This window comes from Dermochelys coriacea, chromosome 6, assembly GCF_009764565.3.
Source record: "Dermochelys coriacea isolate rDerCor1 chromosome 6, rDerCor1.pri.v4, whole genome shotgun sequence".
Lineage (NCBI taxonomy): Eukaryota > Metazoa > Chordata > Testudines > Dermochelyidae > Dermochelys > Dermochelys coriacea.
In genome coordinates this window covers 5,876,752-5,901,930 of record NC_050073.1, presented here as the reverse complement: position 1 = coordinate 5,901,930, position 25,179 = coordinate 5,876,752, and the positions used below count along the sequence as shown (strand labels likewise).

At 50.5% G+C, this 25,179-nt stretch overlaps 1 long non-coding RNA gene across 1 annotated transcript; it reads right to left on the bottom strand.

The window, feature by feature from the left end:
* Positions 1–209: 209 nt before the first annotated feature.
* Positions 210–5,446, bottom strand: LOC122460788. Its single transcript, XR_006282292.1, has 4 exons — positions 5,436–5,446; positions 4,060–4,064; positions 1,343–1,503; positions 210–668 (listed from the first exon to the last, which is right to left on the bottom strand). It is a non-coding gene; the product is annotated as an uncharacterized LOC122460788 (long non-coding RNA).
* Positions 5,447–25,179: the final 19,733 nt, after the last annotated feature.

Sequence of the window (25,179 nt, the reverse complement as noted above, 5' to 3'; positions counted from 1 at the left end):
GGGAGGTGCCTCTCCGCCCAATGGAGCACCAAGGATCAAAGTGGCAGCATCTAGTGTCAATGGGGTTCACGTGGCTCAGGCCAGACACCTGGGCTGGGGATCCACCCCCATAGCACTGGTCGAGGCCCTGGGCCCAGAGTGTTCACAGCCCCCCTCCTCACCCCTCCCTGAGCCCAGCCTGGCTGCTGCCTGAGTCCCACTCACTGCTGCTGTCCTATGGGGCACGAGCCGATCTGCTGTTGCTGGGACAGGGATCCTCCACCTCCTGCCCTGGGAAGGCTGGAAGGTCCTCAGGGACCGGGCAGGGCGATGCCTCCTGCTGGAAATCAGGGCTGGGCTCCTGGGGCTGCTGCTGCCCACACAACAAGCCCCAGAGCCACCCTGCCCGGTTCCGCTCCTGGGCCGGGTCCTGCCTGCCCAGCCGCAGCCTGGCCCAGCTCCATTCTGGCCTTGCCACTGCCTCTCCCACCTTGGCACCTGCACCAGGAGCGGGTTTCCTCTGCCAGAAGGCTGGGCACTTCCACCTCCTGCCCCGGCCGGGAGCTCCTTCCCCACCAGCGGGGACAGAGGGGCTGCTCTGCTCCTGGGGAAGTTGGCAGCTGCTTCCCTCAGGCTTTGGGGCCACCTGCAGAGCCTTCTTCCGGAACATCCTCAGGAGCCTGGCCATCCTGGAACTGAGCGGGGAGCAGGCGTGAGTCTGGGGTCGAGGCAGCCTTTCATTAACCAGCCTTTTTGGTCCCTCCCCATCCCTGCCCCAGCCAGAGCTGCTCCTACTCCCCCCACAGGGGTGCAGGGCATGATCTGCTCCCAGCGTTCCCCTTCGTCATCCTTGGTGCTGCAATAACCGGGGAGTCTCCCCCTTTTCGAGCACTGGGGTCAGTCACAAAGACCATCGGTCACTTTGGACAAGCAGCTCCCTCCTACCATCCCAGGCCACGCTCCCCCTGCTTAGGTTAGAGAAGGAAGAGAACCCAGGAGTCCGGACTTCTCCTGGGAAACCATTCCCCACTTCAAAGTCCCCAGGCATAGCAAGGCCAGGGTCCCCTCGTTTCCCATTGATTTCCATGCTCAGCCACTCACAGGGTCTGGCCCAGCTCAGAGACGCTCAGCCTGGGGAGGGGCTCCCCAGTCTCCCACAAGGGAAGAGCTGGGAGTCCCATTGCTGGGACCATTCCAAACACACTGGAGACGGCTCTAGAGAAGCCTGTCCCCGGTCTGAGAGTGAGGGGCTCCTGGAGGCTGTTTGCAAATCCAATCTCCTTTGGGAGAGATTCTCTCCCCCTCTTTCTTCCTCTCCCCAGACAGACAGGGAACGCCAAAGAGGAACCCTAATGCCACTCACTTGCTTTCAGTGATGGAGCGATGGATGGAGGATGTTCAGTGTCGTCCCTCGCCCTTCTCCTCACTCTCCAAGCCCAAGGCAGGCTGGAGAGGGTAGTGATGACCTGAGGAGTTACCCTGCCCAGCCAGCAGGCAGGGTGATGACACTGGGGGATCAACTGGCTGTGAAAACAAGAGTCTGTCTTATTGCAAGGGATGGAGAAACTTGGCCAACAGCAGGGGGTGCAGAACACTGCTGTAGTACGGGGGTGACAGCACCTCCAGGATCCTGACATCCCAGCACTTTACACACCTTCCTGGAGCCTCCCAACCCCCCTGGGCTACAGGGACTGCGACCCCAACCCTACTGATGAGAAACAGGCCTGAGGAGGGGAAGCTACTGGCTCAGGGTCACAGCAAGTGTCAGAGCCATGGATGGGACCCAGCAGTCCTTATTTCCAGCCCCTTCACTAACCACTGCTGCACACTCCCTCCCACAGCTGGCAATTACAACCAGGCCCTCATGTCCGCTCCCCCTGCCTTGAGAGGGAGTGTGCTCCACTGGAGTGACTGGACCAGGGGATTGGGAGTCAAAACTCCTGAGTTCCATTGTTGGGTTTCTTATAGGATCCATTGCTGGTTGTTTTCCTTTTCCTGTGGGACTTTGGGCAAGTTGCTCCCCTGTCTATGGCTCTGTCCCCAGCAGTTGAATGGGGATTTAATACTTTCCCATTATTGGAAAGTGCTGTGAGAATCCCCCAGCAAAAGCTGCTCTGACAGTGCTAAGCAGCATCTGACCATTAGAGGTCGGAGCGCACTGCCCAGGAGGAGGAGTGTTTGGCTCTGGGATTTCACTTCAGCCCAGTCTCTAGAGAGGGGCCCAGCCATAGAGTTTGGCTCAAGAAGACCAATTCTCCAATTTGTTAAGGGAGTTTTGAATTCCAGTCCTGTGCTCCAAAGTGCTTGGTGTCATTTGCAAATTTTAGAAGCATACTCTCCACTCCATTTTCCAAATCACTATTGAAAATATTGAATAGTACCAGACCCCGGACTGATCCCTGCCAGACACACTAGATCCACTTTCTCCGTTGGACAGCCAGTCATGGAGAAGGGCTCTTGGAATATGGGCTTTCAACTAGCTCTGCACCCACATTACACTAATTGCATCTAGACCACATTTCCCTCATTTGCTTGTGAGAATGTCCTAAGGGACTCAGAGTAGCAGCCGTGTTAGTCTGTATTCGCAAAGAGAAAAGAAGTACTTGTGGCACCAAGTATTTCCACCAATGTGCACGGGATGAAATTGTGGAAAAGCAGCATCACTTGCCCCATAACCTCAGCCGTGCAGAACACAATGCGATCCACAGCCTCAGAAACAACTCTGACATCATAATCAAAAAGGCTGACAAAAGGTGCTGTCGTCGTCATGAATAGGTCGGAATATGAACAAGAGGCTGCTAGGCAGCTCTCCAACACCACTTTCTACAAGCCATTACCCTCTGATCCCACTGAGGGTTACCAAAAAAAACTACACCATTTGCTCAAGAAACTCCCTGAAAAAGTACAAGAACAAATCCGCACAGACACACTCCTGGAACCCCGACCTGGGGTATTCTATCTGCTACCCAAGATCCATAAACCTGGAAATCCTGGACGCTCCATCATCTCAGGCATTGGCACCCTGACAGCAGGATTGTTTGGCTATGTAGACTCCCTCTTCAGGCCCTACGTTACCAGCACTCCCAGCTATCTTCGAGACACCACTGACTTCCTGAGGAAACTACAGTCCATCGGTGATCTTCCCGAAACACCATCCTGACCACTATGGCTGTAGAAGCCTCTACATCAACATTCCACACAAAGATGGACTATAAGCCGTCAGGAACAGTATCCCCAATAATGTCACCGCAAACCTGGTGGCTGAACTTTGTGACTTTGTCCTCACCTGTAACTATTTCACATGTGGGGACAATGTATACCTTCAAATCAGAGGCACTGCTATCGATACCCGCATGGCCCCACAGTATGCCAACATTTTTATGGCTGACTTAGAACAACGCTTCCTCAGCTCTCGTCCCCTAATGCCCCTACTCTACTTGCGCTACATTGATGACATCTTCATCAACTGAACCCATGGAAAAGAAGCCCTTGAGGAATTCCACCAGGATTTCAACAGTTTCCATCCCAGCCTGGACCAGTCCACACAAGAGATCCTCTTTCTGGACACCACGGTGCTAATAAACGATGGTCACGTAAACACCACCCTATACCGGAAACCTACTGACCGCTATTCCTACCTACATGCCTCCAGCTTTCATCCAGACCACACTACACGATCCATTGTCTACAGCCAAGCTCTACAATACAACCACATTTGCTCCAACCCCTCAGACAGAGACAAACACCTACAAGATCTCTATCAAGCATTCTTACAACTACAATATCCACCTGCTGAAGTGAAGAAACAGATTGACAGAGCCAGAAGAGTACCCAGAAGTCACCTACTACAGGACACGCCCAACAAAGAAAGTAACAGAACGCCACTAGCCATCACCTTCAGCCCCCAACTAAAACCTCTCCAACGCATCATCAAGGATCTACAACCTATCCTGAAGGACGACCCATCACGCTCACAGATCTTGGGAGACAGGCCAGTCTTTGCTTACAGACAGCCCCAAACCTGAAGCAAATACTCACCAGCGACCACACACCACACAACAAAAACACTAACCCAGGAACCTATCCTTGCAAAAAAGCCCGTTGCCAACTCTGTCCACATATCTATTCAGGGGACACCATCATAGGGCCTAATCACATCAGCCACACTATCAGAGGCTCGTTCACCTGCGCATCTACCAATGTGATATATGCCATCATGTGCCAGCAATGCCCCTTGACATGTACATTGGTCAAACTGGACAGTCTCTACGTAAAAGAATAAATGGACACAAATCAGACGTCAAGAATTATAACATTCAAAAACCAGTCGGAGAACACTTCAATCTCTCCGGTCACTCGATTACAGACCTGAGAGTGACTATCCTTCAACAAAAAAACTTCAAAAACAGACTCCAGCGAGAGACCGCTGAATTGGAATTAATTTGCAAACTGGATACAATTAACTTAGGCTTGAATAGCGACTGGGAGTGGATGAGTCATTACACAAAGTAAAACTATTTCCCCATGTTATTTCTCCCCCCACCCCCACCCCCACCACTGTTCCTCAGACGTTCTTGTTAACTGCTGGAAATGGCCCACCTTGCTTGTCACCATGAAAGGTTTCCAAAGTAAAACTATTTCCCCATGTTATTTCTCCCCCACCACCCCACCCCCACACTGTTCCTCAGATGTTCTTGTTAACTGCTGGAAATGGCCCATCTTGCTTGTCACCATGAAAGGTTTTCCTCCTTCTCCCCCGCCCCCGCTGGTGATGGCTCATCTTAAGTGATTACTCTCCTTACAGTATGTATGATAAAACCCATTGATTCATGTTCTCTGTGTGTGTATATAAATCTCCCCACTGTATTTTCCACCGAATGCATCCAATGAAGTGAGCTGTAGCTCACGAAAGCTTATGCTCATATAAATTTGTTAGTCTCTAAGGTGCCACAAGTACTCCTTTTCCTCTGATACTTGTTTTCCCATTAGTTATTATCCTGAGTTTTGTTAACAGCCGCACTATGTCCAGGCAACTCTTCTCAAAGCCCTACAAATGAGAAGTCAGTGCTGTCTCTCTGGGTGTGGGGGGTTCTGGAGCCAAGGGCCTAGACTTCTAGGCACAAGGTGCCTGAGATTTATCCAGTGTTGATGCCTGCGCCCAGGACATGTGCTGGTGACAGCTGGATCTGCGCAACCAGCGGGTCTAGTCCAATCAGTCATTAATGCCTGTGAGGCACAGGAAGTGCGGGAGATGGATGGCTGCTGCAGACCCAACCAAGTCCACCTGGATGTTGAACAAAGGGCCAATGACCATCCACTGCTGAGTAGCCTGATCAGGCAGATGCTGATCCCAGGAGTTGTATTCATACTGGGCCGTCATGGCAGCCCTCACCTCAAATCTGAGTTTGGTTTTAGGGCAACGGAAGGAGCCTGCCTTGGGGATGTCAACTCTGTACATTACAGGGTGAAAGGGAGAGGGGAGTAGAGGGTTAAGTAGAGGGGTAGCTGGAACCAGCCCATCTCCTGATCTAACTCAGGTGCTGTCCCTCCCACCGATTATTTGTTCCATTTAAAAAAACCCAACTCTTAATCTTTGTCCTTTTTCTAGTAACTGCCATTTAAGGTTCCCAACAGACTTTGCAGTTGGGAATTAAGCCTCAATTCCTCCCCGTTTTTCAGATGGAACAACTGAGGCACAAAAGAGCAGTGATGATTTGCCTAAGTCTCCAAGTGAGTCAGTGAAAGAACCGGGGGGTCCTGCCTCCCAGCCCCCACTAGACAGACCTGTCCCTGCCAGCCAGACAGCTCCTGTCCCTGTTCTGACCATGTCTATGGGGTCCCTCTGTGTATTATACACACAAAATCTCCAAAAGGCTCTCCCCAATAACCCTGGTCATGGAGCAGCCACGTGGGTTACACACTGAACAGTGCTTCACTCTCTGTATTTCCCTGCTACGTCGGACCAATCGTGAAGTCTGAACGTGCCCATCCCACACGGTGCAATAGGAACTGGCCTGTGCTCCCAGACACGAACTCCTGCAGAGGGGGTGACACTGAATTCCCCACCCCAGCTCTTACCTATATGTTGGGGATTGGTCCTGCTTTGAGCAGGGGGCTGGACTAGATGACCTCCTGAGGTCCCTTCCAACCCTGAGATTCTATGATTCTATGTCTCCTGGCTCCCCTCTGGAGCCTGAATGATCTCTGGCTTTATTTCTTCTGGTAGATCCTAGAACACCGGATCAGGTGTTAACATGGCGCCAGTGGGGATTTCCCACAGGAGAGCTGTAGAGAAGAGGGAGCCTGAGCAGCTGTGGCTGTTTCCGTGGCCTGGGGCCTTTACAGCATGGCTGCAGAGGGGACTCAGGGATCAGCTGGACTCTGCCCCATGGTCTGTCATCCCCTGCAATATTCCCCAGGTGACCAAGATGCCCCAGGAGGTCAGTGAAAGGATTGTGAAAGCTGAGTGTTTTCTTCTCAGTGGGCTGGAGAAGCAGCTCTGTGCGGGGGACACGGGCACTTGTGATCAGCTTCCAGGTGCCAAGAAGAGCAGTTCAAAGAGTTATGAACAGTCCTTGCCAAACTCTATCAGGGAAATCACATCTTCCCTGGTGCCTCCACTCCTTGCTCCCAAGGGCTCTGCAGGCACCCTGGCTCTGTACAAGAGAGACAGTTCTTCCTAATAAATGCAGCCCACAGCCAGGATAAATAATCTACTACTGCAGCTGCCAGCCAAGGGGGAATCGCCTTTATCTCAAGTGGCAGAGGCTGGTCGTATTGAGGCTGAGGGTTTTCGGTCCAGGTTCCCATATGTGCAGCATATGGTAACAGCACCCCTTCTGCGCAGCCTGTGGCTATACTAACCCAAACATAGCAGGATTGATGTTTCCCCTAGAAAGGGGTGGCAGGATTTGGGGAGCAGGAGCAGCGTGTTGAATGGCAAAGGCAGGACAAGGTGTGGATGGATCCTAAGGTTGCAGATAAAAACCTCCCCTTGCCATTTTGGAAATGCCAAGTTGGCTCAATGAAGCCCCAGCACGGCACTGCACCGAAAACAGTTTTCAGAGGAAAACACAAGGGCTCACATCCCGCCATCAGGAAATCTGGAATTCATTGTATTGTCGTTATACAGATTAACGTGCTAAACCACCATGAAGGGAAAGGATGTGAGCCGGGTCACCATGGCTCCACACTGTCTTTCTAGAAATATGAACTTCCAGTCCCACCTCCAGCTCTAGCCCTCTAGACCCCACTCCCCTCTCAGAGCTGGGAATAAAGGCCCCTGGCCTCTCCCCCACTGTCCCCCCTTCCCCGCAGCCTCAGCTCGCCATGCCACCAGTGCTCTGGACGGCAGGGCTGCAAACTCCTGCTGGGGAGCGTGGCTGCAAGAACCACCAGTGTAGTGTATTAAATTGCTCCCCGTAGGAATGTGCTACTTCCAGTACTACTTACGGCTGCCAGTCCTGGTGATCTGAGCGGCATGGTAAGGGGACAGGGAGTGGGGGGGGGGTTGGATAAGGGGCAGGGGTTCCCGGGGGCAGTCAGGGGACAGGGAGCAGTTGGATAGGCGTGGGAGTCCCGGGGGCCTGTCAGGGGCCGGGGGTGTGGATAGGAGTCGGGTCAGTCAGGGTACAGGGAGCAGGGCGGGCTGGATAGGGGGTGGGGTCCCAGGGGGGTGGTTAGGGGTGAGGGGTCCCAGGAGGGGGCAGTCAGGGGACAAGGAGCAGGGAGGTTGGATGGGTCGGGGGTTCTGAGGGGGATAGTCGGGGGCAGGAAGTGCGAGGGGGCAGAGAGGGGGTGGGGGGCAGGCTGTTTGGGGAGGCACAGCCTTCCCTACCCGGCCCTCCATACAGTTTCAGAACCCCGATGTGGCCCTTGGGCCAAAAAGTTTGGCCACCCCTGGTTTAATACAAGCCTGGAGTAGCAAGTATTAATTTTTAGAGTCCTTGCGGGCCTCCACCTTCTGCACTCGAAGTGCCAGAGTGGGCAATCAGGCTTAACAGGTAAAATTCCCTAGCAAGAACACAGTCCGTACCTTCTCTCTCGGACACAGCTCACATTGGTTCTCTCTCGAGGCATCCGTGGGAAGGAAGACAATGCTTCAGATGAGCACATACCATCTGGCATTGCTCAGTGGGGAGAGTCTCCAGGCTGCATTGCAACCGTTCTTGAAACTAATGCCCTTTCTCCAGCCATAGGAAAGGGGCAATTGGCAGCTACAGTACAAGCTGCCCCATGGCACCCCCCACGTCCCTTGGGGCTGGGATCCCAACTTATACAACGTTCTCTAAGGCCATTCATTTAGGGGCTCTTGGTGGGAATGACTAGGACTGGAGTAGCTGAGAGCTTTCCACACAGCCAGCGCTCCTGCCTCACTCCCTACAGCGTCCCCTCCTGGGAGAGGCTAGAGTAGCCAGGAACTCCCCTGCAGCCTGCACTCTAGCTCTGGTCCTGCTGCTGGGAGAGGCTGGGACTGGAGGAGCTGGGAGCTGCTTCCTTAGGCCTTAACCAACCTCTTAAACATTGCTCCCTGGATTTGTTATTATTCCTGCACCAGAGACGGGAGCTGGTGTTCAGACCATTTTTTGTCTTCCCTTTGTCTCCCATATTCTCCCTCCACAAAGAGTGTTTGGCTAAGGAGCAGGAGAAATATGGTCCCTCCTCTCTCTCCTTCCCTTGTACACTGTCTTGATGCCCTCCAAAGCCATCCTCTCCCCTTGCAGGATGTGTCCCAGAACGATGCTCACCTTTTAAATGAGCAAAACACAACTTCCCTCCTGTCAATGAAAACATTGGGATTCCCACAAACCCCCCTTGGTCTGATTTTATCACCGTTCTGTGTCTCCTCCATTTGGTTTGCTCTGTTTTAGGGAACTTTTGCCAAAAACACCAAGCAAGAAACATTTCCCTGGGGAGACAGCTGTCTGTAAGGAGTAGGAAAAGGGGGAAATGTCATGTAGAGCCAGGAAGGAAAACTGTGGAGAACCAGGGGAAATGGGAGGTGAAAATGACAGTGTTGGTTGCATCTCATCGGTCATACAAGGGATGGGATTGCAATGAACTAGAACTGCCTTCATTACTGGCTCCCGCTTCCTGGCTTTTTGAACCATTCCCAATAGTTAGGAGCCTCCGTATAAAAGGAGACATGGCTATAATGGGATTCCCCAAGGAGCCGATCTCCCCTCCCTGACTCATTCCTTACCCGTCCTAGTTACCTCCATGAGTCTCTGTGCCAGGGCAACCCTGTTCATGCCTCTCAGGATGTCCCGGGTCACCCACAGAGCATGTTCCTCCCCATACTCATGGATCAGCTCCTCCATGACCTCCACAGGCTCTGCTGTGTCCAGTCTGTCGCAGGGAACAGGGTTAGAGTCCTGCTCCTGGATGGTCTCAGACACTTTGATCTGGAAGCTCTCAAGTTCCTTCTGTCCCATGCTGCCCCAGGTTTGCATCAGGAGATCACTCACTTTGAAGAGGGCTGACCTCCACTCCCAGGTTTGTCTGATGTAATCCCTCTGCATCTCAAAGTCTTGTCACCTGGGTTCTCTGGTTCTTGTTTCTTAGAACACTCAGGGTTGCTTCTATGGCATAGCCCATCCCATAGTGACTGATTAGCTCCTCCACCATCTCTGCCAACCCTTCCCTCTCCAGCTTGTCCCCATGGATGGGGGGGGGGTTGGTGATAGATGTGTTTCTCAGTTCAACTTCAGTCATTTTGGCCTTGAAGATCCTAAGCTCCTCCTCTCCCAGGTTATCCAAGGTGCAGCGCAGAAGCTCCTTCACTCTGGAGATGGTCAGTAGATGCTCACTGCACTCTTTCCCATATGCCCCCAGTGTCTCAGCAAGTCCTTTTGTGCCGGCCTCTTGGTTCATGACTCTCTGTACCCGAATTGTCACCTCCACTCTGTACTCCATCCCAAAGTGCTTGATCAGCCATCGAGAAGATTCTGCTCCTTCCAGCCGCGCCCTCAAGAGGTTGTCATATTCTTTCCACAGGGTGATGTCCCTTAGTTTGGCCTTGAATCGCTTCAGTTCTCCCTTCCCCAGCTCTTCCAGGGTCTGCAGCAGGTGGTGGCTCACCCTCTTCTCTATGGCACCTCCTCAGCTGAGTTCTGAGCATATGACCAGGGCAGGAGAGAGAGTCAGAGAGGAGCCAGGGCAGCTGAGAAATTCCTGCTCAGAGTGAACCAGCTGTATAGCCCCTTTGTATCAGCCTTTTGTCATTTCCTGTCTTTGTCTTTTCATTTATGTTTGCTGGAATCTACCTCCACCACCTCTCAGCCCTCCAGCTCCAAGCCCATAGACCTTCCCTCCCCTTACCCTCCTCCTCTTCACTTTCCTTCCTCACCCGTCTGTCAAATTACAAACTGTACTTCATTACCAGAGCAAAGTGCCAGCCTGTGAAACTACAGACAGGGCCCTTGGGTCTCTGCTGCGGGAGTTAACAAAAGGCCCAGATTCAGTGGGTTGGGGGTCTTTCTCGGGTGAGAGGACTGGGGTGTGGTGGGAGGCAGAGGGGCTGGGGTCTCTTTGGGGGCTGGGGATGCAGTGAGATTCAGTGGCACTGGGCTCTCCCTGGGGTCTAGAGGTGTGGTGGGATTTGGGGTCTCTCTGGGGGACATAATGAGTCTCTGGGGCTGGAGCCCATGCCAGGGGTGCTGTCCTTGCCCTCCCCCACCCTGGTTCCTCCCTGCTGGCCCAGCTCTGAGCCTGTCCCTACATGGTGCTGGACGGCCAGCAGAAAAGGGTGGGTGCCCCCTGCTGCTCCTCCTACCCCCGCCCCGTTTTTTCGCACTGCTGGGCGTGTACCCACGAAAACTGCTGCTTGCTCTGCTCCCTGGTCTCAGCTCCACGGCGCTCCCCGCGCACAGCACCTCCCACTCTCCTACCCGCCTGGCAGGGACAGACAAGCAGTGGGGCTGCCTAAGGCAGCTGCTGGGACCCTCAGCAAACCCAATGTTACACTGCCCCCCCAGGTCTGCAACTCCCTGAGGACCCTCCTCTTCCCCCTTGCATGTTAGGGGTCTGCTCTAGACCCACAGGGGCAGGTTGGGATGAGGCTGGAAAGCTGCCTGAGAGATGGTCATTGCCTGGACTTGTGTCCTTATGGGAGACTGTAACCTCCCCAGCATACCCCGAAGACCAGATGCCATTAATCCTGGTCCTTATTATCCAGTTATTCCTGGATGGGCTGCGGAACCAAACCATGAACAAACAAGAGGCGGTGCTATTGCAGGCTGGCCTTTGGGAAGCCATGGAGACATTCTAGAAGAGCTGGGCCCAGAAAATAATCTTGGATCCAACCAGCAGGAGTTGATTCCATTTAAGTCAAAGGGAAGGACAAACAAAACCAGGTGGGAACTGAGGCGTTTGAGTTCCAAAGAGCAGACTTTGGGACATGAGGGGAACTGGTTCCTGAAGTCAGCTGGGCTGAAACGCTCAGGCAGTTAAATGTGGAGGATGCTTGGGACTCCCCTCTCCCTTTCTCTTCCCCATCCCATCCTCCTTCCCCACTGCCCCATCCCCTCTTCCTTCCCCAATGCCTCTTTCCCCAAGCCCCACCCTGCCCTACCACAGGCACTCACTGCTGTACAGAAAACAGGATGGCTCCCAGCGGGGGGGGGGGGGGGAACCACCCACACTAGGACCCAGGAGACAGCATCCAGCTGCAAAGTCAGTGGAGCTGAGCGGCACCTTCTTTCAGCCTGGCAGGCAGCTCTGCAATTGCAAAAAGGGGGGTTGGGGGGAGGCTAGTGGTATGTTACCCAGTGTGAACCACCCCCCATGCCTCACCTCCCTGCAAACCCATGGACGTCCCCAGCTGCCCCATGCATGGCTTCCCAGTAACTTTCTGCGGGGAAGCAAAGAAATCTGCAGGGCACCTGTTTTCTACGCATGCACAGTGGAGCAGAATTCCCCCAGGAGTATTTTGAGAATGAATTTTGATCTAATTTTACTCATGAACTTTTCATGTTCATCTTCCATAGCTGCTTGAGCCTTTGAGGTTTATTAGCATGAATACAAGGCAAGAGCAAATTCTTAGCTGAATGTTCATCGAGAGCACCTTTCAAATTGTCATTTCAAGTGTATTATTGTGTAATGTATTGTACTATTCAAAATGGATAGGTTAGGTGCATTAGTCATCCAATCAGGGAACAGAAACAATGCCTTATGATTGAGGTAGCTCTGACTTTTAGTTTGAATTTCAGAACTTAAATATCAATGAACTCTTTGTGGGGCACTGAGAGAGAGAGGGAAAGTGTCAGAAATAACTTCAAACAGCTAAGAAATCTAGGAACGATGAAATGGCTTATGGGAAATCTGCAAACAGAAAAAGAGATGGAATCCAACAAATAAGCAATTAGTTGTTGAATTATCTTCTCAACTGGAAAGATAATTAGCTGCACAATCATGTGACTGGATTAGCCAATCATATCTACAACCAGCCAGTCTGATGATTGAATCACTCTTTTTCTCTTCTCTTCCAGGCGATGTTAAGCTTCCTGCATCATCAGCTGAAGTGCACCCAGGGCAGTTAGTCTCAGGATCTGTGGAGTCCTGCTTTTTGCAAAAGAGAAATCAGAGAGGGAAAAGACCTATTAATGGGTCAATGGCAGGACTAGGAAGAAAACTTAAGAGTGCAGGTTTCCCTGTTCTAACCAATAGAGTACACTCTGCTCCACTTACCCCTCATTGGATCAGAATCATAGATTCCAAGGCCAGAAGGGACCATGGTGATCATTCAGTCTGGCTTCATGTATAACAGAACTTCCCTGAAATCATTGAACCCAGGAGTCTGGATTTCCAGGCCCCACTACTATAACCACAAGACCACACTGCTCCCTCACCCTAAACCAAGTGCAGAACCTCCTCCTCCTGACACCTAGTCCTGCCCCACCCCCTTCCACTCCCTCAAGCTGGATACAGAACCATAGTGTCCCAATTCCCAGGCTCCCTCCTTGCTCTAACAATTAGGTAATAGTCCCTTCCAGGATTGGAAATAAACTCTAATCTAAAACAAGTGGGAAGGGACATCAAGAAAGCAGGAATGGAATCCCCAGGAGAAAAGACAGAGGCCTGGAGGAGAGGAAAAGTGTTCTGATGCAACCCCGAAGAGAGCATTGGTAACCGGGACAGAGAAGTACCTGTAGCGGGAGAGAACAAAGGCCGTGGATGCCTTGTGGGAGGGCAGGGAAGGTCCATGGTTGGAGAGAGAAGAGCATTACGGTGGGGAGGGGATGGTATGCTAAACCATCACTCCCTGGTGGTCGTCTGGCACGACCACCACCCGGATGACGTCTTGACGTTCACCTTTGTCTGGGAGGAGGCCCATCGGTCGTGCCACTCCCTGTTGGACCGCATATACCTATCATGCTGCAATCTTTCACGGGCCCACTCCTCCAGTGTCCGGCCAGCCCCATTCTTGGATCACTACCTAGCCACCGTGACGACCTCTCTCTGCACAGAGAGGCCGGGGCCGGCCTATTGGAACTTTAATAACAGCTTGTTGGAGGAGGTGGGCTTCATGGCCTCCTTCCGGGAATTCTGGCTGGCCTGGTGAGGGCAGAGGCGGGTCTTTCCCTCGGCACGGCAGTGGTGGGACCTGGGGAAGGTGCGCGCCCGGCTCTTTGGCCGTGACTACACCTGGGGCACCAGCCGGTGGAGGGATGCGGCTATAGAGCAGCTGGAATGGGAGGTCTTAGAGCTGGAGAGGCGTCTGGCCTCCAGCCCCAAGGATCCATCCCTTTTTGGAGAGTGCTGGGAGAAACGGGAGAGCTCTGGGCCCTCGAGGACCATCGGGCCCAGGGTGCCTTTGTTCGATCCCACATCCGCCTCCTTCGGGAGATGGATGGTGGCTCCCACTTCTTCTACACCCTGGAAAAAAAGGAGGGGGACCAAGAAGCACGTCACTTGCCTTCTGGCAGAGGATGGCACCCCCTTCACGGATCCAGTGGAGATGTGCGGGAGGGCCAGGGCCTTCTACACAGGCCTTTTATCCCCAGATCCGATCAATCCTGACGCTTGCAGCGTGCTCTGGGATGGACTCCTGATGGTCAGCACGGGCGCCCGAGACAGCTAGAGCTGCCTCTCACTCTGGCCGAGTTCTCGGAAGCCCTCCGCCGCATGCCCACCAATAAATCCCCAGGCATGGACGGGCTGACCGTGGAATTCTACCGCGTGTTCTGGGACGTCCTTGGCCTGGACCTTGTCACCGTCTGGGCTGAGTCCTTGGAGAGTAGGGTTCTCTCCCTGTTGTGCAGGCGAGCCATGCTTGCCCTGCTTCCAAAGAAGGGGGACCCCCACGACCTTCAGAATTGGCGTCCCATCTCGCTTCTCAGCAAGGACTACAAAGTCGTAGCGAAGGCCATCTCTCTGCGGCTGGGTTCAATGCTGCCAGATGTGGTCCACCCTGACCAGACCTACACCGTCCCTGGCTGTACCATCTTTGATAACCTGTATTTGGTCCGGGATCTCTTGGAGTTCAGGTGTAGGGATGGTCTATCGTTCGCCCTCCTGTCCCTGGATCAGGAGAAGCAGTTCGACAGGGTGGACCATGAGTATCTCCTGGGTACTCTGTGAGCATTTGGCTTTGGACCCCAGTTTGTGGGCTTTTTCCAGGTGCTGTACGCCTCCGTGGAGTGTCTGGTCCAGCTCAACAGGACCCTGACCGAGCTGGTCAGCTTCAGGAGGGGAGTATGGTGGGGGCGCCCCCTCTCGGGCCAGCTGTATGCTCTGGTGATCGAGCCCTTCCTCTCTCTCCTCCACAGGAGACTGACGGGGTTGGTGCTGTGAGAGCCGGAGCTGCGGCTGGTCCTGTTGGTGTACGCTGACAACGTGCTCCTCGTGGTCCAGGACCCGGGCGACTAGGTGCGGGTGGAGGCCTGCCAGGCCATCTACTCGGCAGCCTCCACCTGGGCCAACTGGGTCAAGAGCTCTGGCTTGGTGGTAGGGGACTGGTGGCAGGCAAGCTCCCCCCCATCCGCGCTTCCAGCCATCCGGTGGAGCGCACGTCCGCTGCTCTATCTCGGCGTTTACCATTCTGCCACGCATCCCTCCACCGGAGAACTGGCAAGGTTTAGAGGGCAGGGTGGTAGAGAGGCTCCGGAGATGGACAGGACTACTCCAGTGCCTCTCCCTCCAAGGGAGGGCACTGGTGCTTAGTCAGCTAGTCCTGTCCATGCTCTGGCTCTGGTTCAACACCCTGGTCCCAGCCCCGGGCTTCCTGGCCAACCTCTGGATGTCGATTCTGGAGTTCTGGCTAGGACTGCACTGGGTCTCTGCAGGGGTCCTCCATCTACCCCTGGAGGAGGGAGGGCAGGGCCTGAAGTGTCTTTGCACTCAGCTCCACGTCTTCTGCCTCCAGGCCCTGCAGAGGCTCCTGTATGGTGCAGGTAGTCCGGCGTGGAGCGTACTGGCGCACGCCTTCCTCCACCACTTCTGAGGGCTCTGATACGACCGGCAGCTCCTTTATCTCCATCCAAGAGGTCTTCCATGAGACCTCTCTGGGCTGCCGGTCTTCTACCAGGACCTTTACTCCGGCCCTGGAAACTGCTCTCGGTGACCAGGTCCATAGAGGCCACCAAGGGGGCGGATCTCCTCGCAGAGCCCCTGCTACACAACCCCCAGCTCCATGTGCAGTCAGTGGAGTCCTGCTCAGTGCGCCAGAGGTTGGTCCTGGCAGAAGTCACCACAGTCAGAGACCTCCTGGATTATGACCGGGGAGACTGGCTGGATCCCCTGATGCTCGCTTAGAGCATGGGGCTGTCCAGGCCTCGTACTCCCTGGCATGTACTTCAGGAGGTGAGGGCCGCTTTGCCTCCCACTACTTGGGCCTACCTTGACCAGGTCCTGCGAGAGAGCATGCCCTGCCCACCCTCCACCCCAGGTCCTCTGTACCTTTTCAAGAGGCCCCTGCCCCGTGGACCTTCCCGGCCCTCCCGCCCCTTTACTGTGAGCTGGCAGCACGAGTTGCAGCTGGTTCGGTTCCGGACTGCGCCAAGAAAACATCTATACACACTTGGGCTCCACACCCTCCACGTCCTCACCCTCGTGTCCTGCCCTAACACGAAGTGGCGGGACTTCCTGCCACCTCTGGAGGATGAGGAGCCCCGATGGGCCAGCCTATACTCCACCCTGGTCCTGAGGCCTGCCAGGGACATCAGCTGGCGGATCCTTCATGGAACCTTGAGCATGGGCATGTACTTGGCGTGGTTCATCCCCGTCCTGGACACCTGACCCTTCTGCGGTGTGAGGGAGACCCTGCACACGTACATGTGGATTGCGCCGGGTTGCAGCCCCTATCCCAGCTCCTCTTGGAAATCATGTTACGTTTTTGGTTGCACTTTTCCCCTCACCTTCTCATCCACACACTCCCCATCCATGGACCCATGAAGTCATGGGACCTCCTTGTCAACCTCCTACTGGCCCTGGTCAAAATGGCCATCTACAAAACCAGGGAGAGGAGGTTGGCTGACAGGATCTCCTGTGACTGTGGGGCCTATTTCCAATCCTCCGACCACTCACGCATCCGGGCAGAGTTCCTCTGGGTGGTGTCCACTGGCTCCCTTGACACCTTCGAGGAACAGTGGGCACTGTCCGGGGTTCTCTACTCGGTGTCCCCATCAGGTTCCCTTCATTTAGCCCTCTGACCTCACTCCTGCCCCTGTTTGTATACTCTCTTGGAATCCCGGTCCTGTGGATACTCCCCTTTGGCTGGGGGGGAGGTCCTTTAGCAGTGGGCAGGCTTCTGCCCGCCCACTTCCTGGATCCCAATAGGATCACTCTCCTGTAGCCATCTGGCCAGACCCTGTCACACCTGATTGAGGGTGCAGGAACAAACCATCCTGATGTGCAGAAAGAATAGCAAATATGGCAGGCTACCAGCTTGGCTTAACAAAGAAATCTTTGGTGAGCTTAAACACAAAAAGAAAGCTTACAAGAAGTGGAAACTTGGACAGATGACTAGGGAGGAGTATAAAAATATTGCTCGAGCATGCAGGGGTGTAATCAGGAAGGCCAAAGCAATATTGAAGTTGCAGCTAGCAAGGGATGTGAAGGTTAACAAGAAGGGTTTCTACAGGTAGGTTAGCAACAAGAAGAAGGTCAGGGAAAGTGTGGGACCCTTACTGAATGTGGGAGGCAACCTAGTGACAGAGGACGTGGAAAAAGCTGAAGTACTCAATGCTTTTTTTGCCTCAGTCTTCACAGACAAAGTCAGCTCCCAGAGTGCTGCACTGGGCAACACACTGTGGGGAGGAGGTGAGCAGCCCTCAGTAGTGAAAGAACAGGTTAAGGACTATTTAGAAAAGCTGGACGTGCACAAGTCCATGGGTCCAGATCTAATGCATCCAAGGATGCTGACAGAGTTGGCTGATGTGATTGCAGAACCATTGGCCATTATCTTTGAAAACTTGTGGCAATCGGGGGAGGTCCTGGACAATTGGAAAAAGGCAAATATAGTGCCCATCTTTAAAAAAGGGAAGAAGGAGAATCTGGAGAACTACAGCCTCACCTCAGTCCCTGGAAAAATCATGGAGCAGATCCTCAAAGAATCCATTTTGAAGCACTTGGAGGAGAGGAAGGAACAGTCAACATGGATTCACCAAGGGCAAGTCATGCCTGACCAACCTGATTGCCTTCTATGATGAGATACCTTGCTCTGTGATTATGGGGAAAGCAATAGACGTGATATATCTTGACTTTAGCAAAGCTTTTGATATGGTCTCCCACAGTATTCTTGCCAGCAAGTTAAAAAAATATGGATTGGATGAATGGACTATAAGGTGGATAGAAAGCTGGCTACAGCATCAGGCTCAATGGGTAGCGATCAATGGCTCCATGTGTAGTTGGCAGCTGGTATCAAGTGGAGTACCCCAGGGGTCAGTCCTGGGGCCAGTTTTGTTCAACATCTTCATTAATGATCTGGATGATAGGATGGATTGTACCCTCAGCAAGTTTGCAGATGACACTAAGCTTGGGGGAGAGGCAGATACACTGGAGGGTAGGGATAGGGTCCAGAGTGACCTAGACAAATTGGAGGATTGGGCCAAAAGAAATCTGATGAGATTCAGCAAGGACAAGTGCAGACTCCTGTATTTAGGATGGAAGAATCCCATGGACTGCTACAGGCTGGGGACCGACTGGCTAAGTGGCAGTTCTGCAGAAAAGGACCTGGGGATTACAGTGGATGAGAAGTTGGATATGAGTCAGCAGTGTGCTCTTGTTGCCAAAAAGGCTAACAGCATATTGGGCTGCATTAGTAGGAGCATTGCCAACAGATTGAGGGAAGTGATTATTCCCCTCTATTCGGCACTGGTGAGGCCACACCTGGAGTATTGCGTTCAGTTTTGGGCCCCCCCACTACAGAAAGGATGTGGACAAATTTGAGAGAGACCAGCGGAGGGCAACAAAAATGATTAGAGGGCTGGGGCACATGATTTATGAGGAGAGGCTGAGGGAACTGGGATTATTTAGTCTGCAGAAGAGAAGAGTGAGGGGGGCTTTGATAGCAGCCTTCAACTACCTGAAGGGGGGTTCCAAAGAGGATGGAGTTCGGCTGTTCTCAGTGGTGGCAGATGACAGAACCAGAAGCAATGGTCTCAAGTTGCCATGGGGGAGTTCTAGGTTGGATATTAGGAAAAACTATTTCTTTAGGAGGGTGGTGAAGCACTGGAATGGGTTACCTAGGGAGGTGGTGGAATCTCCATCCTTAGAGGTTTTTAAGGCCCTGTGACGTTCCCCTCTAGTGTGATCTGGACTGGTGACCTGCTAGGTCACTCCAGTCCTTGACTCTGGGAGCCAGCCTTACACTGCTCTGCTGTGAGAACCCCCACTCCTGGGCTGTTCATGCACAGCCTCTGGCATGTAAGCTGATCCTTGGATTCTGCAACCAAATGACACTAGCCAATATCTCCAGTCCCAGACACAACCCTAAGAACCTCAGTCTTGCAGTGTCCAGTTATGCCTGCTGGACGCTGCAAGCTTATATGAGTTTGTCAATTTAACAAAGAAATTGATATGTACCAGGCTTGTTATCCAAGGGGAGACTCTGACACACTTCAAACCAAATGCACTGCTTCAGGTAGAATAAACAAACAAATGTATTAACTACAAAGATAAATTTTAAGTGATTATAAGTCAAAGCATAACAAGTCAGATTTGGTCAAATGAAATAAAAGCAAAATGCATTCTAAGCTGATCTTAACACTTTCAGTGCTCTTACAAACTTAGATGCTTCTCACCACAGGCTGGCTGGTTGCTCTTCAGCCATGCTCTCCCCTTTGATCAGCTCTTCAGTCGCTTGATGTGGTGGTGTCAGTAAATGTAGGTGGAAGAGAGAGCAAATGTCTCTCCCTTTCATCATGTCCTTTCTTCCCTTTTGGCTTGCCCCCCCTTCAAAATCAGGTGAGCATTACCTCATCGCAGTTCCAAACTGACCAAAGGAAGTGGGGTGACTCACTCAAGAGTCTAACAGATTCTTTTGTTGCTGCCTTGGCCAGCGTTCTTTGTTTCTGTGAGGCTGGGCTGGGTTTGTCCCATACATGCCCTGATGAGGTGTGAACTGCCGCTCTGCTCTTGGGGAGTTTTTGCCTGGGCTTATTTTAAGCCATGAGGATACATTTTCAGCCTCATAACTACAAACATGAAATTATAACCTATAACATTACTGTAATAATTACTATAACAACAATGCTTAGTGCATCATGAGCCTTTCGAAGACACCTGACATGACAAACTTTGCATTGAATACCAAACAATCATTTAATAAAGATGAACATGGGGATGTAGGGTGTTCCCCTGAGTTACAGAGCGTCACAGGCCTGGCTTGACAAAGTCCTGGCTGGGATTATTTAGTTGGAGTTGGTCCTGCTTTGAACAGGATGACCTCCTGAGGTCTCTTCCAACCCTAAGCTTCTATGATTCTATGACAAACATGCCTATTTTTGTGACTGACTTTTGCAAAGATTGAACCACCACTGATGTTTTATAAGGACACACACCTGGGGTTACACCCTAATTATAATTATAAATAGCATGGTACCACAAAGAAAATGTTTTGTTATTAATATTCTTATTATTATTATGCACGTGCTTGTGTGCAAAAATATTGTAGTTGCAACAAAAACTCCCCAAAACCATAATTTAGTCACGTGACACAAAACATATAACTCACAGACAAGTAATTTCAACATAACAACAAACCATACCACCAATGGATTAAACATTATTGTTCAAAGCAGGTTCAGGAAACCTAAGGGTTGAAATCATTAATCATTCCAGGTTACTCCTTGGTTTGCCTGTAAAAGAGGTCTAATGATTTAGTTAGGAGCCAAATATGTTTTCTTGAGTCTTTAAACCCTAGATTAAAATACAAGGGGGTAAGAGAGAAAATTTTAACATATATTAAAATATTAACTTTTTTTAAGCTAGGTAAAGGAAAAATTACAAGAGATAAGTCGAATATTTTCTTTGTGAATTACGTGAATTACGAATTGTAACAATAATTATGATTTAGATTGCAGATAGCAAAAGCGGCTGCATTTTGCTATGATACTTCCTATGTAAAGCAGAAAGATTATACATTGCTGGCTTCCTTTACCATGCTGAGTATGTTTTAAATCGCAACTAACTTGACACTTATTTTTGGAATCATGATGCACAGCAACTGATTTAAACCCCAAAGTTTTGTGACTGCAATTTGGCTAATACAAATATGCAAATAACAACAAAATATTAATACTTGAATTTCACCTAAGGGCGTTACCCTCACTTCTTTTCCTACTGCCTCCCACTTACAAGTTGGGGTGGAGGGAGCAGTAAGCAAGAGTTTGCGTTACCTTGTACATGTTCATTAGACATAGCCCAGTGAATGTAAAAGGATGCTGAATTAGGTTTTTTATGGGTTGTTAATATTATTCTGTCATAAGCAATTCACTTTGCCCACTTCCTCTTTTCTCCCGAACGCTCAGAAGCATTTCCCTTACGGTTTCTACAGCAACCTGTTAGGTGCTAATCAAAGATTTAGTGAGTTCTTGTTTCCTATCGGTATAGAAATCATAAATTAAAAGTACAGTAACTGTCAGCCTAGCAGAGTACAAGATATGGGTTACAGTCTCTATGACTGGTGGCAGGGACTCAGCTTTCGGTACTTTCTGGTAAGTAAAGGGTTGTTTTTTTTTTCTTTAGAACGTTTTATTTAACCATTTAAATCTAACCATTTAACTAGCGATGGTGAGGAAGGTGATGGTGATGAGGAAGATGATGGCTAACACTTCAACTTGTTCTACAAGGGATGGTGTGAGTATCTGGAAGTGCAGATATACATTCTGTAGTATCTCTATCTTACTAAGTTGGGGTGTTTGTGACTGTGCTAAATGGACTAATAAATTATATTTGGAAATATAAGAGTTTCTAAAGTGTGAGTTTCAGAGTAGCAGCCGTGTTAGTCTGTATTCGCAAAAAGAAAAGGAGTACTTGTGGCACCTTAGAGACTAACAAATTTATTAGAGCATAAGCTTTCATGAGCTTAGCTGTAGCTCACGAAAGCTTATGCTCTAATAAATTTGTTAGTCTCTAAGGTGCCACAAGTACTCCTTTTCTTTTTATAGTGTGAGTTGTTGCAACTGTGCACATCGGGGTTCCCAACTAACAATTTAAATAATACTGGGCCTGATCTCAGGACAAAAACCTGTCAATCCTTAAAGCAATAACTGGGGATTCTTAAGTAATTTATACTTAATTAATTTATTTATAATTAATACACAATCTAAAAATTGAGCAACAGATTGTCACCCCAGATAGGACCCTGCAAGATGCACAGAAACAACCTCCCTACCAGGAATAGGAAACTTTAAGTAAAAATCTAAGTTGAAATTCAACTGATCTCAGTCAGAATTTGATGCTGGTTAGAAACACTGTACATTTTACCAGGGACTTCCTCTTTTTCCTTAACTGTTTCCTTTCTATTTCTTTACCTGTAGTACTTTACTTTTACTTGTCTTAACTGATTAATTTTGCAATAAAGGGAGCAATATGTCCTCCAGTGGGAAATAGTAGACATAGACAAAAAGGAGTGCTTGAGATCTTGACCATTAGACTAACTTGGCGTGCCATGTGGGTGACCACCTGTCTCCCAGCATTAGGTCTCCCTGGATATTGTAATGCTGTAAGGGCCCTTCATTGCACTTCAAGGGCATCCTCATTGGGTATTATTGACTAGTCACTGTGGTTTAGAATCTTGCAAGAAGGAGATTCCTTTATACGTGTGTTAAGGGGGCTTTGTAAGTTGAATTGTGATAATAGTATGGTACCTGAAGTTTAAAATGGCAGTAGCACAGAGCTCGGTGATCCACACTCTATGGTGGCGGGAGAGTTGATTAATTTATGTATTTCATGTATTAATTGCTGCCAAGAGGCTGCAGCAACTTAGAATTTGTACAGTTTGAGATACTTTATTTCTGTCCCCTCAGCTCTTCCAGGCTGTGACCAGATCTGTCTACCACCAGCCTCTCCCTTGCTACTCGGTAGGTCCCAACTGGGTAATAACGTCTCGATCAGCTAAGACATGGGTTCTCAAACTGGGGGTTGGGACCCCTCAGGGGGTCACAAGCTTTTTACATGGGGGGTCACGAGCTGTCAGCCTCCACCCCAAACTCCGCTTTGCCTCCAGCATTTATAATGATGTTAAATATATAAACAAGTGTTTTTAATTTATAAGGGGGGTTGCACTCAGAGGCTTGCTGTGTGAAAGGGGTCACCAGTACAATAGTTTGAGAACCACTGAGATAAGAGCACATTAGCCATCAAGGCAAGAGAGAGTGAGATTTTTAGATTCATTGGATTTTAGATTCCAGGAGCTGCTGCTGCCCCCAGCCCTGGGGTCACTAGCACAGGAGGGATCCAAGTCCCAGCTCCCCTCTGTCCCCAGCTGGGACCAGCCAGTGCCTGAGGGAGTCATTGCCTCTGGCAGCCCTCAGGGAGCTCCCAGCCAGCGTCCTACCTGCACCGGCCCCTCTGCAGTCATTGCCAGGCTCAGCTCCGCCCCACCGGCCGCTTCCTCCAGGCAGCAATTTCCTGCCACCACAGCTTTCCCTTCCTCCCTGGTGTTGTGGAAGAATTTTAGTTATGATGTTGGCCATATTAGTTCTTAACTTGTTGTTGTTGGCCTCCATGTTGGAAGACCTTCTTCATGCCCATGCTTGGCACCCTTTCTAAAAAGGGCAGGAAAGGGGAAAGTTACCTGACTAAAATCTGCCCAGCAACCACAAGGTTATTTAAGGGGCGTTCCCCTGCCCCTTAGGGCTATTTTCCATTTGTCTGCCAGAGGCAGTAGCTGGGCTGTGACCTCTCCAGGTGGCTGAGGGACGGTCCTGTAAGGCTATTTGCCCCCTGGGCTGCCATAAGCAGTAGCCATGCTGCCATCCTTACTACTGTGGGGCTTAAAGGTCAGTGTTGTCCAGCCAGAGAGAAGCGTCTGGTACGACCAGCAGGTAGTAGGAGCGGCCCAGTAACCCACATAGAGCACAGCTGTTGGGGTACACCTAGAACAGATGAGGGTTGCAGACAGGATCTGGTTATTCTTGGTTCTTTAGATCATACCCACCATCTACAACATCACTTGATTCATTCGCATTCTACACACACACACACACACACACACACACACACAAACACACACGTGTCAAGAGCAGAAGAACAGAAGAAAGAAGATAAGCCATCATCTATTTACCGAGGTTTCTGAGTGCCTGGTCCTGAAGTCCTGGTCCTGTATCGTGCAATCCTGTCCCAAGTCCTGTGGCTGATTCCAGATCCCTGTGGCATCCACCTACCTGCTCTCCTGACATCAAGATGTGGTAGTGTGATTAAATTTATTTCTTGTTACATTTCCCCTAATGTTTCTGTAAGGATTTTTGGGTTCTGGCTTCAAGCCAATTCTATCTATTGACAACCGAATTTATTTTATTATTGATAGTTAAGTTGGGGGTCCTTATTATCTGTATGTGATGGGTTCAGTCACAGAAACCCCCTTGGGACTGTCACCTGATGTGCTGAAATTACCTCTGAGCCTGTTTTCCCTGCCAGCTTGGGACTTCCAGAACCCTGTCTTGTTGAGCCAGAGACACTAGCCTGCTGCAACACAGACTCAGGGTCTTGTCCATGCCCCCAAAGCTGCAGACTTACCTGAAAACAGCTCAGCAGGTTTCCTATCTCCCAATGGGATCCAAACCCCAAATAAATCTGTTTTACTCTGTATAAAGCTTATACAGGGTAAATTCATAAATTGTCTGCCCTCTATAACACTGATATGCACAGCTGTTTACTCCCCCAGGTATTAATCACTTACTCTGGGTTTATTAATAAACAAAAGTGATTTTATTAAGTATAAAAAGTAGGATTTAAGTGGTTTCAAGTAATAACAAACAGAACAAAGGCAGAACAAAGTCAGTAATAACAGGCAGAACAAAGTCAGAACAAAAGCAAAATTAAACAAATTTGCAAATCTAAGCCTAATACATTAAGAAACAGATTACAAAGAATATCTCACCCTCAAAGATGTTCCAATAAACTTCTTTCACAGACTAGACTCCTTCCTAGTCTGGGCCCAGACCTTTCCCTTAGTACAGTCCTTGTTAGTTCCAGCAGACATCTCAGGTGTTAAGCAGGGGCTCTCTCATGACTGGCCGCCCCCTTTGTCCTGCTCCACCCCCTTTTATAGCTTTGGCACAGGCGGGAATCTTTTGTCTCTCTGGGTCTCCACCCCTCCTTCTAAATGGAAAAGTACCAGATTTAAGATGGATTTCCTTATCAGGTGACCTGGTCACATGTCACCGTAAGACCCCTAGTCTCCATTCCCTATGAGATGGCCCACACGTACACAGGAAGGCTTGCAGATAAATAAACCATTTACAACCAATTGTCCTAGTCAATGGGAGCCACCAAGATTCTAAGCCACCATTAATGGCCCACACTTTGCATAATTACAATAGGACCTCAGAGTTATACTTCATATTTCTATTTTCAGTTACAAGAATGATCATACCACATGATCCATTGTCTACAGCCAAGCTCTACCATATAACCGCATTTGCTGCAATCCCTCAGACAGAGACAAACACCTACAAGATCTCTATCATGCATTCTTACAACTACAATACCCACCTGCTGGAGTGAAGAAACAGATTGACAGAGCCAGAAGAGTAC